This window comes from Mustela erminea, chromosome 3 (assembly GCF_009829155.1).
Source record: "Mustela erminea isolate mMusErm1 chromosome 3, mMusErm1.Pri, whole genome shotgun sequence".
Lineage (NCBI taxonomy): Eukaryota > Metazoa > Chordata > Mammalia > Carnivora > Mustelidae > Mustela > Mustela erminea.
Window position 1 is genome coordinate 92,854,803 of NC_045616.1, and position 15,857 is coordinate 92,870,659.

Genomic DNA, 15,857 nt, shown 5'->3' on the forward strand with positions numbered 1-15,857 from the left:
AAGGTAAAGTTCTTATACTTGAACGGGTAAAATTGCTAAATCAGTAAACTGTAGAAGTTATGTATAGATGATGTAATACTTTGGCAGTCACTAAAAATCTTTATATAGAGAGGTGCACTCAAAACACTACAGATAAATCAAAATCAGAACTCTTAAAAAATCTTCCTCACAAGAAGGCAGGAAAAAAAGAGAAATGGAAAAGAGAACAGGCAACAACAACAACAACAAAATGACAGGATTAAGCATTAATATATCAATTAAATTTTAATGGTCTAGCTATACCAATTACAAAACAGATTCTCAGAGTTAATTTAAGCAATGATCTACTATATCCCACTTATAAGAAACTCACTTAAAATATAATGATCTAGGGAGGTTGAATGTAAAAGGATAGAAACATTATTGAAAAGAAAGCCAGACTGGCTGTATTAATAGCAGATAAGGTAGATTTCAGAGCAAAGAAAATCCTAGAGACAGAATCATCATACAATGATAAGAGGTTTGGTTCACAAAGAACACATAGCAATCTTAAATGTGTACGCAGCAAACAACAGAGGTGTAAAATATGTGAAACAGAAACTAAGAGAACAGAAAGGAAAATAGACAAATTATAGTTGGAGACTTCAACACCCACCCCCCCAACAACTGATGGAACAACTAGATAGAAAATCACCATGGATATAGAAAACTCAACACCACCATCCACCAACATAATCTAATGAACATTTATAGGACACTCTACCCAACAACAACAGAATACACATTCTTTCCAAGTGTGCATGGAACATATACCAAGATAGACCATATCCTGGGCCAAAAAATAAACCTCAACAAATTTAAAAGAATGGAAACCATACAGGTTCTCCAACCACAATGGAATAATACTAGAAATCCATAACAGAAAGATGACAAGAAAATTTTCAACACTTGGAAACAAAACAATACATTCCTAAATAGCCAAGAATCAAAGAAGAACTCTCAGGGAAGTAAAAAGTACATTAAACTGAATGAAAATAAAAACATAGCATGTCAAAATTTGTGGGACACAAAGCAGTGATGAGAAGGGAATTTATAGTACTAAATGCATACATTAGGAAAGTCTGAAATAACTAATCTAAGTTTATATCTTGAGAACTCAAAAAAAAAAAGGAGAAAAATAAACCCAAATCAAGCAGAAGGAAGTAAAAAATAAAGGTAGCAATAGAAACTGAGAAACCAATAGAGAAGAGTCAGTGAAAAAAAGAGATTTTTTTTTAAAAAAGATCAATCCACAAAATTGGCGAGACTCTATCAAGCCTGAGAAAGAAACAAAGGGAGAAATAACAAATTACCAGCATTAGGAATAAAGTAAGAGATAACCACTACAGATCCTGCAGACATCAAACAGAATAAAGTCGTAGTATAAGCAACTCTACATGCCTAAATTTTACAACTTGGAAGAAATGGAGCAATTTTTCAAAAAACACAAACTTCCACAACTCACCTAAAACTAAATTGATAATTGGACTAGTTCTAAACTATTAAGGAAGGTGAATTAATAGTAAAAAATTGCCCCATAGGAAATGTTTAAGGCCAGATGGTTTTACTGGAGAATTATACCAAGAGACTTAGCACCAATTTTATGCAATCTGCTCCAGAAAATAGAAGAGAAGGGAAGGTGTCTTCATTCATTTTACAATGTGACCCTGATACCAGAACCAGACAAAACACCACAGAAAACTAAAGATCCATTTTCCTCATGAATATAGACACAAAAATCCTAGATAAAGTATTAATAGAACATTCAGCAAAGTATCAGAAGAATTATATACAAATAGCATGGAGGACATGGGGAGTTAGAGAGGAGAAGGGAGTTGGGGTAAATTGGAAGGGGAGGTGAATCATGAGAGACTATGGACTCTGAAAAACAATCTGAGGGGTTTGAAGTGGCGGGGGGGGGGGTGGGAGGTTGGGGTACCAGGTGGTGGGTATTATAGAGGGCACGGATTGCATGGAGCACTGGGTGTGGTGAAAAGATAATGAATACTGTTATGCTGAAAATAAATAAATTAATTAAAAAAAAAGAATTATATACCATGACCAAGTGGGGTTTATTGCAGAGACGTGAAGCTAATTCAGTATTTTAAAACAATCAATGTTATTTACCATATAAATGACTAAAGAAGAAAAATCACATGATCACATCAATTCAGAAAAAAACATTTTACAAAATTCAATCTGTTCATAATAAAAACTTTAAAAAATAAGAATACATAAGAACTTCAAATCCATAAAGACCACCTACAAAATATCTACTGCTGACCTTGTACACAGTTATGAAAAAGTGCACATTTTCTCCCTAAGATCAGGAACAAAACAGGAGGTCTGATCTTACGATTCTTATTCAACATAATGCCAGAAATTTTAGCCCATGTAATAAGGCAAGAAAAGGAAATAAAAGACAGACATACCACAAAGAAATAAAATGGTACTTATTTGAAGATGACATGATTATCTGAATAAAAAATTCCTAGAAATAATGTTTGTTCAGGGAAATTATAGGATACAAGATAATCTACTAAAGCCAATGGTATTTCTATATACCTATATATGGTAATTCTAAATACCTAAAATTAACACATGCATACCAAAATTAAATATATAAAACCATTAACACTTAATTAAACAGTTAACTAAAAAAAGAAGACAAATAGAAGACTAAAAAATAATGATAAAAGAGACTAAAGCTGAAAGAAATCAAAGTAGATCTGAATAAATGGAGAGGCATACTCAATGTAGCAAAGATGTCAGTTCTCTTCAAATTTAGAGACAGGTTTAACACAGTTCCTACAAAAATTGAAGTAGCTATTTTTGTAGATATAAATAAGGTCATTATACAATTACCCAATACCTATACCCAGTTTCAAGACTTCTATAGCTATTGTAATCAAGATTATGAAATATTGGTAGAGGAATAGATACATAAGTGAATAGAACAGAATAGGGAACCCAGAAATAGAAAATATGCTTAACTGAATATTTTCTTTTATTTCTAGTGAAGTAAAATTAATTTAACTGATAACCATTTAAATATGAACAAATTAGTGGCATTTAGTACATCTGCAATGTTTTGGAAATACCACCTCTATCTAACTCAAAAACATTTATCGTTCCAAAATAAAACCCCTTAACCATTAATAGTTACTCCTCAATCCTCTCTCCAACCACCAATTTTCTTTCTATGATTTACCTATTCTTAGTATTTCATATAAATGGAATCATCCAATACGTGACCTTTTGTGTCTGGATTCTTTTACTTAACCTATTATTTTGAGGTTTATCTGTGTTGTCACATGTCTCAGTACTTCATTCCTTTCTATGGTTGAATAAGATTTCATTGTACTTATTTACCACAATTTGTTTATCCATCCGTCCACTGATGGACATTTGTGTAGTTTCTACCTTTTGGGTTTTGTCAGTAGTACTGTTATGAACATTTGTATGCAAATCTTTGAGAGCTTGTTTTAAATTTTTTAAAGCATATAACAAGGACTGGAATTCTTAGGTCATATGGTCATTTAGTGTTTAACTTTTTGAAGAACAGCTACACTGTTTTCCATAGCAGTTAAACCTTTTTACATTCCCACCAGCAGTGTATGAGGTTTCCAATTAGCCAGGTCCTTGCCAAAATTTTTATTCTCCTTTTTTCAAAAAATATTTTTATAACCATTGTAGTGGGTATGTAGTGGTATTCCATTGTGTTTGTGATTTGCATTTTCCTAGTGACTAAGAATATTGAACATCTTTTCATGTACTTTTGGGCCACTTGTAATATCTTCTCTGGGGAAATGTCTATTCAAGTCCTTTCACTATTTTTAAATTTTGTTGTTTTTCTTTTTGTTGTTTGAGTTATAAGAGTTACTTATATGTTCAGGATATTAATCCCTTCTCAGATATATGATTTGCAAATATTGTCTCCTATTCTGTAGATGGTCTGCCATTTTCTTGATTATGTTCTTGCATTAGATGCATAAAAATGTTAAATTTTGAAAAAAATCCAGTTTATTTTTTGTTTTCATGCTTTTGGGATCATATCTGAGAATGCCATTGCCAAAACCAAGGTCATGAAAATTTACACCTGAAAGGTAAACAGGAAAGTTTTCTTCTAAGGTTTTACAGTTTTAATTCTTACATTAGGTTGTGATCAGTTTTGAGTTAACTTTTATAATGGTGTGAGATTGGGATCCACACCCAATTCTTACTGTAGTGAATAGTTACAGGTTCTTTCTGCAAATAATTTGGCCATGGAAATATATTTCTGGACTCAGTTCTCTTCCATTGGTCTATATTGTCTGTCCTTATACCCATACCACACCGTTTTGATTACTGTAATTTTGTCATAAATTTTGATATCAGGAAGTATGAGTTTTTAACTTTGCTCTTCTTTTTTAGACAGTTTTGTTTTTTTAGAAGCTTTACAGTTCTTGCCTGACTGATTTTTTACAAAGATGTGAAGAATTTCAATGGAGTAAATATAGCCTTTTCAAAATAATGATGTGGGACAATTAGACATTCTAAGGAAAAGAGTGAACCTTATTCTAAGTTTCAAAATTTGTACAAAACTCCACTCAAAAGAGGTGACAGATTTAAATGTAAAATATAAAACTCTTAAGCTTTTACGTGAAAAAAATCTTTGGGATCTTGGATTTAGATTTGACATCAAAAGTAAGATCTGTATGATATGATACTATATGTGGAAACCTCAAAAGACTCCACTCCAAAACTGCTAGAACTTGTACAGGAATTCAGTAAAGTGTCAGGATATAAAATCAATGCACAGAAATCAGTTGCATTTCTCTACACCAACAACAAGACAGAAGAAAGAGGAATTAAGGAGTCAATCCCATTTACAATTGCACCCAAAACCATAAGATACCTAGGAATAAACCTAACCAAAGAGGCAAAGAATCTATACTCAGAAAACTATAAAGTACTCATGAAAGACATTGAGGAGGACACAAAGAAATGGAAAAATGTTCCATGCTCTTGGATTGGAAGAACAAATATTGTGAAAATGTCTATGCTACCTAAAGCAATCTACACACTTAATGCAATTCCTATCAAAATACCATCCATTTTTTTTTTCAAAAAAAATGGAACAAATAATCCTAAAATTTATATGGAATCAGAAAAGACCTCGAATAGCCAAAGGAATATTGAAAAAGAAAGCCAACGTTGGTGGCATCACAATTTCGGACTTCAAGCTCTATTACAAAGCTGTCATCATCAAGACAGCATGGTACTGGCACAAAAACAGACACATAGATCAATAGAACAGAATAGAGAGCCCAGAAATAGACCCTCAACTCTATGGTCAACTAATCTTTGGCAAAGCAGGAAAGAATGTCCAATGGAAAAAAGACAGCCTCTTCAACAAATGGTGTTGGGAAAATTGGACAGCCACATGCAGAAAAATGAAATTGGACCATTTCCTTACACCACACACGAAAATAGACTCAGAACGGATGAAGGACCTCAATGTGAGAAAGGAATCCATCAAAATTCTTGAGGAGAACAGAGGTAGCAACCTCTTCGACCTCAGCCACAGCAACATCTTCCTAGGAACATCGCCAAAGGCAAGGGAAGCAAGGGCAAAAATGAACTTTTGGGATTTCATCAAGATCAAAAACTTTTGCACATCAAAGGAAACAGTTAACAAAACCAAAAGACAACTGACAGAATGGGAGAAGATATTTGCAAATGACATATCAGATAAAGGGCTAGTGTCCAAAATCTATAAAGAACTTAGCAAACTCAACACCCAAAGAACAAATAATCCAATCAAGAAATAGGCAGAAGACATGAAGAGACATTTCTGCAAAGAAAACATCCAGATGGCCAATAGACACATGAAAAAGTGCTCCACATCACTCGGCATCAGGGAAATACAAATCAAAACCACAATGAGATATCACCTCACACCAGTCAGAATGGCTAAAATTAACAAGTCAGGAAATGACAGATGCTGGCGAGGATGCGGAGAAAGGGGAACCCTCCTACACTGTTGGGAATGCAAGCTGGTGCAACCACTCTGGAAAACAGCATGGAGGTTCCTCAAAAAGTTGAAAATAGAACTACCCTATGACCCAGCAATTGCACTACTGGGTATTTACCCTAGAGATACAAACGTAGTGATCTGAAGGCCACATGCACCAGAATGTTTATAGCAGCAATGTCTACAATAGTCAAACTATGGAAAGAACCTAGATGTCCACCAACAGATGAATGGATAAAGAAGATGTGGTATATATACACAATGGAATACTATGCAGCCATCAAAAGAAATGAAATCTTGCCATTTGCGATAACGTGGATGGAACTAGAGGGTATCATGCTAAGTGAAATAAGTCAATCAGAGAAAGACAACTATCATATGATTTCCCTGATATGAGGAAGTAGAGATGCAACATGGGGGGTTAAGGGGATAGGAGAAGAATAAATGAAACAAGATGGGATTGGGAGGGAGACAAACCATAAGTGACTCTTAATCTCACATAACAAACTGAGGGTTGCTGGAGGAAGGGGGGTTGGGGGGGTGGGGTTATGGACTTTGGGGAGGGTATGTGCTATGGTGAGTGCTGTGAAGTGTGTAAACCTGGAGATCACAGACCTGTACCCCTAGGGATAAAAATATATTTTATGTTTATAAAAAATAAAAAATTAAAAAAAGTAAGATATGTAAAAAGAAAAATGGATAAATTTGACTTCATAAAAATTAAAAACTTTTGTTCTGGAAAGGATCCTATTGAGAGGATGAAAAGACAAGCGATAGACCGAGGGAAAATGTTTGCAAACCACCTACTCACAAAGGACTAGTATCTAGAGTGTATAAAGAATTCTCGAAACTCAACAGCAGAAAAAAAAAAATGAACATACAAAAAAGAAACCCCAAACAATCCAAATAGATGATGGCCAAAAGACATGAAGAGGCATTTCACCAAAGAGACTATACAGATCTAGAATAAGCACATGAAAAGATGTGCAACAACATTAGCCATTAGGGAAATGCAAATTAAAATCACAACGAGATATCATTACATGCCTATCAGAACGACTACAATAAAAAGTAGTGATGCCAGCAAATGCGGACAAGGATGCTGAGAAACAGAAGCACTCATGCATTGCTGGTGGGAATGTCAGATGGTAAAAACACCCTGAAAAATGATTTGGCTATTCAAAAACTAAACATATGACCCTCCTACAAACCAGCAATTGCACTCATGGGTATTTATCTTAGAGGAAGTGAAAATTTATGTTCTTAAAAAAAAAAACCTGTACAGAAATGTTTATGGCAGCTTTATTTGTAAGAGCCCCCAATGGAAATAAGTCAGGTGGTTTAACCAATGAGGTTCTTGCATACCATGGAATCCTACTCGGTAATACAAAGGAACAAACCACTGATAAGGGAAACAACTCGAACAAGCCTTGAGGTAATTATGCTGAGTGGAAAAAGACCATCTCCCATGACTACATAGTGTATGATCCCCTTTATAGCTTTGTTGAAATGATAACATTACAGAAATGAGAACAGGTTTGCCGTCACCATGGGTTGGGGATGAGGGGGTAAGAGCAGAGGAAAGGAAGATAGATGGTGGCTATGAAAGGGCTACAGGAGGGGTCCGTGGGGTGAATGAAGGGTTCTGTACCTTGACTACATCAGTGGCAGTATTCTGGTTGTTCTAGGACATGATAGTTTGACAAGATGTCACTGGAGGACACTGGGTAAGCAGTACCCATGATTGCTCTGGTATTTCTTACAACTCTATGCGAAGTCTCTAATGATTTCAGAATGGAAGTTTTCATTAAAAATCAATAAGTGATACATTGTTTAATTTTTCTTTCACGTTTGTAAGAAAAGGCAGCAAGCCTGTCGGTGTGTAATGAGTGAGCACACACACAGTTAGGTGGAGTTCAAATGAGGACGTTCATGGCTCTATGGCTCCCTTTATTTCTTGGCTACACAGAATGGTTGAGACTGTTATATTTTAAATTGTTTTTCTTCTTAGACATATGTTTGATTTCTGCTCATAATAGATTGTGTTTAAAGACTAGAAACATAAGGAACCTGATAATGAAATACAAGATAATTAGGAGCAAAAAATGGGAAGACTACAATCTTACTTAAAATTACCTTCACCAATCTGTAAATCACATTCATCTGATAAAAACTCTTCTATGGAACATCAAGATGTCTTTGGTACTTCAAAAACAGTGTTAAGAAGAGAAAATAGAGTGACAATTATGTCCAATTTGGCTTTTCATTTATTGAGAATAAAGGCTCTTTCCACACCCACAATGTGCTATTTGCAGAGTGGTTGCAAATAGCGGCCTGAAATCTTTCCCCTCCTGTCATTTATAAACAAAACATGGAAATTATAAAAATGAAACCATCATTTTTTAAGCATAAAATTCCAGAATTTCAGACATCGATTCTTGGAAACCAGTTTTTGCCTCGACTTGATGCTATATTATGGAGTAAAATCCCAGAATATTTTTTAGTATACGTTCAGTCCCCAAACAAGAGATGACATTTAATTTTTAGCATGTTTATCTGACAATTATATTTTCTCTTATATAATTTAATAAAATTAAACATTGTGTCTTCACTGTTAAATGATACAAAGCAGAATTTTTTGTAATGACTGTGTATTATGTATATTATGAATGATCGCATTAAAACAGACTGTAGAATAGAATATTTAATACGATACCCTTGTTTAAGATTTCAAATCACTCACTCATCACAGGCCACACAAAAATGGCAAAACCAGCTTCAGATTTTTTGAGGACGGTTGTAGTGAGAAGTGTCTGCGAGTCACATCTGGGTAGGCAGTGGTGACTGACGCATGTGTGTGCACTTATCAGCTTTAAAGTGTCCTGTATGTGTCACTTGTTATGTGTCCGCTGCCTTTTATCTAGGGCAATTAGAAAATGGAGGATCCTGCTCAATTAAATGTTCTCTGTAAATGAAGATTCTCTTTATGTGAGCTCTGGATTAGAGTCTGGGGACTTCAACCTTTGACTAGCCTGGGGTCCTTAGACAAATGAAGTGGGATGATGACAGTATTAATCTTCCAAGTTGTGTGTCTAAAGGCAGTCAAATAATGGATCAGGCTTTTGTGTACATTTGCGCTTCTTTCTCATTTGCCATGTTTTCTACTTTAATTAAGAACAAATCCAAACTCCACTGATTTAAGTCATGAGGAAAATAAGAACCCGAGATAGGGAAGATTCAGAAGTGGTGATTTCAGCAGTTCAATGGCATCCATAAGGTCTTAGCTTCTTTCCCTGTTCTGCCATCTTTCATGGTCAACTTCGTTGCTCTTCGGCTCACAAGATGGTGACCGTGGGCCTACTGGACCCTTGTAGTTAACGATAGTATCAAGAAAGGAGAGAGTCACCATCTCTTCCCGTGCATCTTTTTTTTTTTTAATTTTTTTAACAGATACATTTATTTTAGAGAGAGAGAGTGCATGAGTGCAAGCACATGCATGCAGGAGTAAAAGGAGGAGTGGAGGAAGAGAATCTTCAAGCAGACTCCAAGAATGTGGATCATGGAGCCAGACAGGGGGCTCAATTCCATGACCCATGAGATCATGACTTGAGCTAAAGCCAAGAGTTGGACGCCTAACCTACTGTGCCATGCAGGCACTTCTCCCCGCCCACTCTCCTCCCACATCCCATCCCCTGTGCAACTTTTTATCTCTCCAACTGACTTTCTCTCACCTGTCCTTGACCAGACTAGGCCCCTTGCTCTCCTCTTAGCCAGTTCCTGCAAAGAGAACAGGAGCCCAATGATTGGCTTTGACTATGACTATGCTGAACAGAATTGACATTCTGTAGGCGGAGGAGAGAGAAAGACTATGCATTGGGTTTTCAAGGGATCAGGTTGAGGACAGTGAAGGAAATACACCAGCAGATTCAGACCAGAAGGTTCTCTAGGCACCTGTTCGTAGGACATGTATTTTGAGATACGTATTAGCTGCCACATATATACACTCTGTGTGTAAGTGACACAGCATTGCATAGTGATTATGAACGCAGACTCAGAGTCAAATCCTAGCTTTGCCATTTGTGAGACAAACTGTCTTGGATAAATTGTGTGACTTCTATGAGCTTCTCTTATCAAATGGGGACCTTATGGTGCTAAGAGAACTCGGTGATGCAGTCCATACAAAAGGTTAGGCCCAGTGCCCAATGCACAGTTAGCAATCAATAAACATGATGAGCTGGTGTGCTGCTGGTGAGGAGAATGAGCTAAACCTGGCTTTACGTCTCAACGCTGAACAGCTGCTGACTGCCCTCACTCCATCAGACCCTGCCCTTCGCCCAGTCTGTTCTCCATACAGCAGCCTGAGTGATGTTCAAAACCTCCATTGATCATGTTGTTCTCCTGCCCAAAACGCTCCAGTGGCTCCCATTACACATCAAATCAGATCCAAAGTCCTTGTGTGTGAGGGGCTTAGTTACCTACCTGAGTGATCTGGCCCTGGCCACCTCCCTGCCTTCTTCAAAAACTGCCCACCTAGTCCCTCTGTTTAGCGACGTCAGCCTCGCTCATGTCCAGTCAGGTCTTCATACCTGGTGTGCCTTCTGCCTGCAAGTTCTCCCCACTAGATCTTGTCCTACTTCGTCCCCTCATTTCTTCATGTCTCCGCTCTCAGCACCTCCTCATCCTCAGAGAGAAATTCTCAGCTGCCCTCTTGAAAAGAGTCACTACTCTTCCTTCCTTCCTCTGCATTCTCTAGAAAACAGAGCACCTCAGTGAGGAGAAGTCCAATCCCAGGAAGCAGGAACAAGGAGGAAGAAAGAGCAGATATGGAAGGCCCATCTCTGTCATTATTTAGCTCAGGGCTTTGTCTCTGGGGATGTCCTTACACAGGACCCAGGGCACTCTGTATCTCAGTACAGACCAACCAGGGAAGGAAGGGAGAATTTACCTGCTGGCTTCCTCTTATAACCAGCTCCTGCTGATCAAGTCCTCTCCTCTGTCATGACCTTTTCCACCCCTCTGTGTTGTGTGGAGCAGCTCCCGAGGGCAGCCTGTTGGGAAACCAGAGCCCCCAGGGGGCTGGTCTGACCACTGCATAGGCATGGATGGAGGCCAGTGACTCCAGGTCAGTTAGTGCCACATGTGGCGGGGCAAGGAGGGCTTCTTGGTTTGAGATAGTGGCAGTATCAGCAGAGGGATCTGTCTCAGGCTGTGGGAACAGCTCTGAGGGACCAGGAAGCAGGACAAATAGGGTTGAGAGTAGGGGCAGAGTGGAGGGTGTGGGGGTTGAGGTGGAGTGGTCAGTGTGGCTACTCAGATTTAGGGTGCTGTATAAGCTAAGTCTGGTCTTAGTTCACAGATCCTCATCTGGCTCAGCGCTCTTCAGAATACTCAAGACAGGCCCCACTATACTGCCTGTGCATCTGAGGGGAATGTATATTCACAGGAACGAGATGTCCATAAGGTAAGCACTCAGCTTTTTGAATGATCTATTTTTTTCGATTGGCATGTTATTTACGGCTCTATATTGATGAGCTGGAAAATGGGGTTGTGGCAAAAATTTATGAGTCTGAATAAATCGGGTTGAGTAAGGAGGTTGGCCCCTCTCTTTGCCCCCACCCTTCATCCTATCGTCCCACTTCATCTCTCTCCCCTGTCCCCCATATAAGAGGTGGTCCTCTGTGGCTTGGAGGCCTGGACTGGTCGGTCCACATTCTCCCTGTGCACACATCTTCCTTGAGGGATTCAGCTTCATTTCCTCCTACCTGGGGGCTTCCTCAGGCTGCTGGTACCCTCAGCCTAGGCCCTGGGAGCCGGATGGGACTTCTGTCTCTGGATTAATACCATGGTAAAGGGTTTTATTTTTCATGCTCTCCACTTTTACCCATTCACTCTTCCCTCTCCCTCACTGTGGCTTTTTATTCATCCCAGCTTCTTAATTAAAGTCCTCATTCTTCAATGCTTCGTCATTGCCTTGAAAAATTTCCCAAGTCACTCTTACCTTTTGAAGGAATACCTTACTTAATCTCCATGCTGGCTACTTTTCTCCCTAAATTAAAGTTAAACAATTATTTCTGAGTATGATTTTAGGTCTAGAATTTTTAATTTATGCTTCCATTCCCTTAATTTCTTGGTGACAAGTGGACCATAATTTAAGAAAACTTGGAAAAATCCTTAACATCACAGCTCTTCTTAGATCAGAGTGGCCCTCACTTCTGTAAGTCCTAGCAAAATAAAAGCATGGCCTTGCAGAATGAAAAATGGCCTCAGGAACTGACTGAGTATGACTGCCTCCCAGCCCACCCACCTCCAACTCCCACTGGAGACATGAAGACACTAGGGCTCGAGACGCCCGGCCAGTCAGTGTATGGCAGAGGCAAGAGAGGGACTGGCCCTCATGCCTTTCTGTCTGGGGCTCTTCAGAGAGCCAGACTGGTTCTTCAGTTGACTGCAAAGTTTGGGTTGAAGATTTTACCAGATGTTTTTCAGACAAGCAGCAGTGTTCAGTTGTGCAAGACCAGGAAGACCCTTTCCTGCCTTTTACCTTCTCACATGCCCTCCGAGTCTGGCTGCTGACAGGTGTTTCTGGGCACTGTCTGACCAGCCCAGGGGGATCCGACCCATAGCTAGTGACAGGGAAACTTATGGTTGAACCTCGAGGAGGTTCCCTGCTTCTTCCCAATCCCGTGGCTCTGGGGTCTCTCTGCGCCACCCGATGTGCCGCAGTACGCTGGAAATAACCTGTAGGAGACCCACTGTTTGGCTGCAGTATTTGATCATATTGCTGTGTTTTGGGTAAGAATAGAAATAGAAGAAAGTTTTTAAAACTGGTAAAGTAAATATCTATAGGAGATTTTTGAACTTCCTGATCTTTCGAAAACATAACGCTCACTTCCTTTTGCATGTCTCTGAGTCTGTCTCGGGAAACTGCTCACCAATCCCCTACAATGGGGGGTTGGAGGCAGTCATCCGAACTTGTTTCCTTCTAACTTCCTCCTTCCAAAGTGACTGAATTACATGAATTCAAAACTTACCCCACCCCCCGCCGCTTTTCTGGCCAAGCCTCCCAGTTTGCCTTTGCGAAGCATCAGTATGCTTGCAAATTCTGAAACAGGGTTGCAAGCAAATTCTTTGTGTGGGTCTAGCATATTTTCCATGCTGGGGGAGTATTATTATTCAACCAAGAATTGCCCTGAGAGGTCAAAGCACAGAGCAATTCATAGAGGTGTCAAGGTCTGCTGGCATCTGATGCCGCTGCCCTGAAGGTTTGTTTTATTTTGTCATTCACACTTCACCTTTTTTATTCCAAGGTGACTTTAATTCCACACTTATTTTATGCACAGTAGTCACAATAGCTCACTTCAGATGTTAGCTTTCTCTCCAAGGGATATTCTGCACATCTGGTTTGTGGCAGCTACATTCCCCCCTTCTTGGAGAAGCCAAAGAAGTCTGTGGAAGTCCAGTCCCTGTTTGCTGCACTAAACAGAGCTATTTCAGAGCTCGGTCACTCTACAGACCTTGGTTTAGCTATGACCCAGAGTTATTAAAAAGACACACGCCAAGGCCTGCCTTGGTTATTATGTAATAGGGCCACTAGGCTGACTCAGGGACTTTGTGCTCAGAGAACTGAAATCTGCTTTTCCAAACACCTCAAAGTGTGGGAGGGGAGCTAAACCCAGTCTCTGAGCTGTGGAGCTCCATCTTGTCCACGGACTTAGAATTAAATTTCAGAAGGAGACATAGCCTATCTCCAAATTCCCCAGCTTCCTTTTATGTCCAGTCCTCCTTTGCTCTCTCCCAGGATGGAAAGTGCCATCCTTTCCCCAGTCTTGCTATACAGAATCTGGCTTCAAGCCAGCCTTGGGGGTTCAGTCACGGATGGCCTTGGCAAAGATTCATGGTCAAATATGAGAGAGCATTATTCCTGCGAAGGCCCTAGGGCATGGAGGATGGAATGGCCTTTGTCCTTCTGAGCCCACGTGGGAAGTCCCACTTCCCCCAAGCGGGAAGTCACAACAATGGACACCTAGAAGTCACCCAGGTCTCATGCACTCCTCATTTTGCTGATGGGGAAACTGATACTTATAGCAGAGATATGACTGGCCTCGGTTATAAGCTAGAAAGTGGTAGGGAGAGAGGTGATCCCAGACAGAAACATGTGTGAGGGGAGGGACCATGCTGGTTTACCCACTGCCATCCTCCCAGCACCTAGCAAGTGTCTGGTACATAGGAGGGGCTCAGTAAATATCTGTTGAAGGAAAGAGCAAATGCAATACCTTTTCTCCTTATTCTTCCTCTTCTCTTGCTATTTAACTAAACTTATCCTAGGAAAATCCTCTCTGTCCCCTCATCCACGCCAGAAGAGATCACAGGGGCATAGACCAGACACTGTCCTGCTGCACAACCTGGTGCCCACATAGAGCAGGGGGCAGTCCCCCAGAAAGTCTCTTGCCCATTAGTTACTACCAGCCTGGCCTAGCTAGGATCATACTCCTAAATCTGATGCCAGACTTGGGCTATAGATAGACCACTGGTTGGGGTGCGTGTGTGTGCTACTTGTTAAAAAAGTGTTAACAGTTTATTTGGGCACCAAGACTGATCTCTAGATCAATTAATGAAAGCAAATGACGACTGGGTTGGGGTTCTCCAAAAGTTCTGGATGGTGAACAGAGATCCAGGCTTGGGGATGAAGTCAGGGCAGTGAAAATGTCTCGTTCGAAGGGAGAATAGGGCACCCTCTTGTCACAGCTTGGCCAGGCCAAGCCCACATCACCTGGGACTGCCGTTGTATGCCCAGGATTTTGTTAATTCTCCAGCTGGAAGAGGGCAGAGTCAGAAGGGAGAGATAAAAACTTTGCTCTTTCGCAGGTTGTTGGCTCTCAGCGAGGGGGCGTGTCACTTCACTTAGCCTCTAGGGACTCTTCTAAGGGCAAGGTGTACTGGCCTGCCTAGGCTCCACAGCTATGGCGGCTGATTAAGACCACTTGTGCACCTTGAGAGCAGAGGCTGGAGAGCTCGGCCTGCGAAAGAGCCGGAGGACAGCAGAGAGGGGTGTGTTGGGGAGTGAAAGGGGCTGCAGATCTCTATGAGAGAGCCAGGGGCTGAAGCGCATCGCCTCAGAGATCGCCCTGGAGCTCTGGGAGTCCTCGCGCCCCGCGTGCGCGCCCGGCTGCTCCACGCACCTGCGGCGGGCCCCGCGCGGGTCTGAGCGGCGGGCGGGCCGCGCGCACAGGTGGCGGCGATTGGGCAGGCGGGGCCCGGAGGGTGACGTCACGAGCTCCGGTCCCGGCGGCAGAAATAGGGCAGCCGCGGCGGCGGTGGTACGGCAGCGGCGGTTCACGGAGCTGGAGCCGAGACAGCCTCCTGCGCGTCCGGGACCCGCCGACAGCCGGAGAGACCGACCGAAGGACGCGGGGTCGGGTCGCCGCCACCGCCGCCACAGGCGCTCCCGTCCGACCGCGTCCGGCCACCTGGTCTTCCCTCGGCCGCGGCCACCTCAGGTACGCGGGCGCGGGGAGAGTGCCAAGACGCCGCCGCCAGCAGCCGGTCCCGCTGCGTCCCGCTGGGGTCCCGGCGCCCGCGGCTCCGCGGCTCCCTGCAGGGCCCTGCGCGGACGCTCGCTTGTCCTCACCGCCGGCTCCAGAGAGCTAAGTTTGCCCCCCTGGCGGGCGGCGGGCACGGGACCACGGGACTCGGGCTCGCCGGCGCTACCACGGCCCCGGCCAGGACTCCGGGGAAAGGCTGGGGTGCGGAGGCTGGTGGCCGGTCTGCAGTAGGTATAGGAGTGACCCGGCCGGCGCGCAGAGCAGAACCGAGCCCGCAGCCC

The 15,857-nt window shown here is 41.7% G+C and overlaps 1 protein-coding gene across 1 annotated transcript in view; it reads left to right on the forward strand.

Moving 5' to 3' along the window:
• The first annotated feature begins 15,312 nt into the window (after positions 1 to 15,312).
• FSTL4 (follistatin like 4) overlaps positions 15,313 to 15,857 on the forward strand; it is a 418,614-nt gene continuing 418,069 nt past the window's right edge. Inside the window, exon 1 of the mRNA XM_032336727.1 lies at positions 15,313 to 15,531. The gene's annotated coding sequence lies outside the window, so the exon portion shown is untranslated. The remainder of the gene's footprint in view (positions 15,532 to 15,857) is intronic.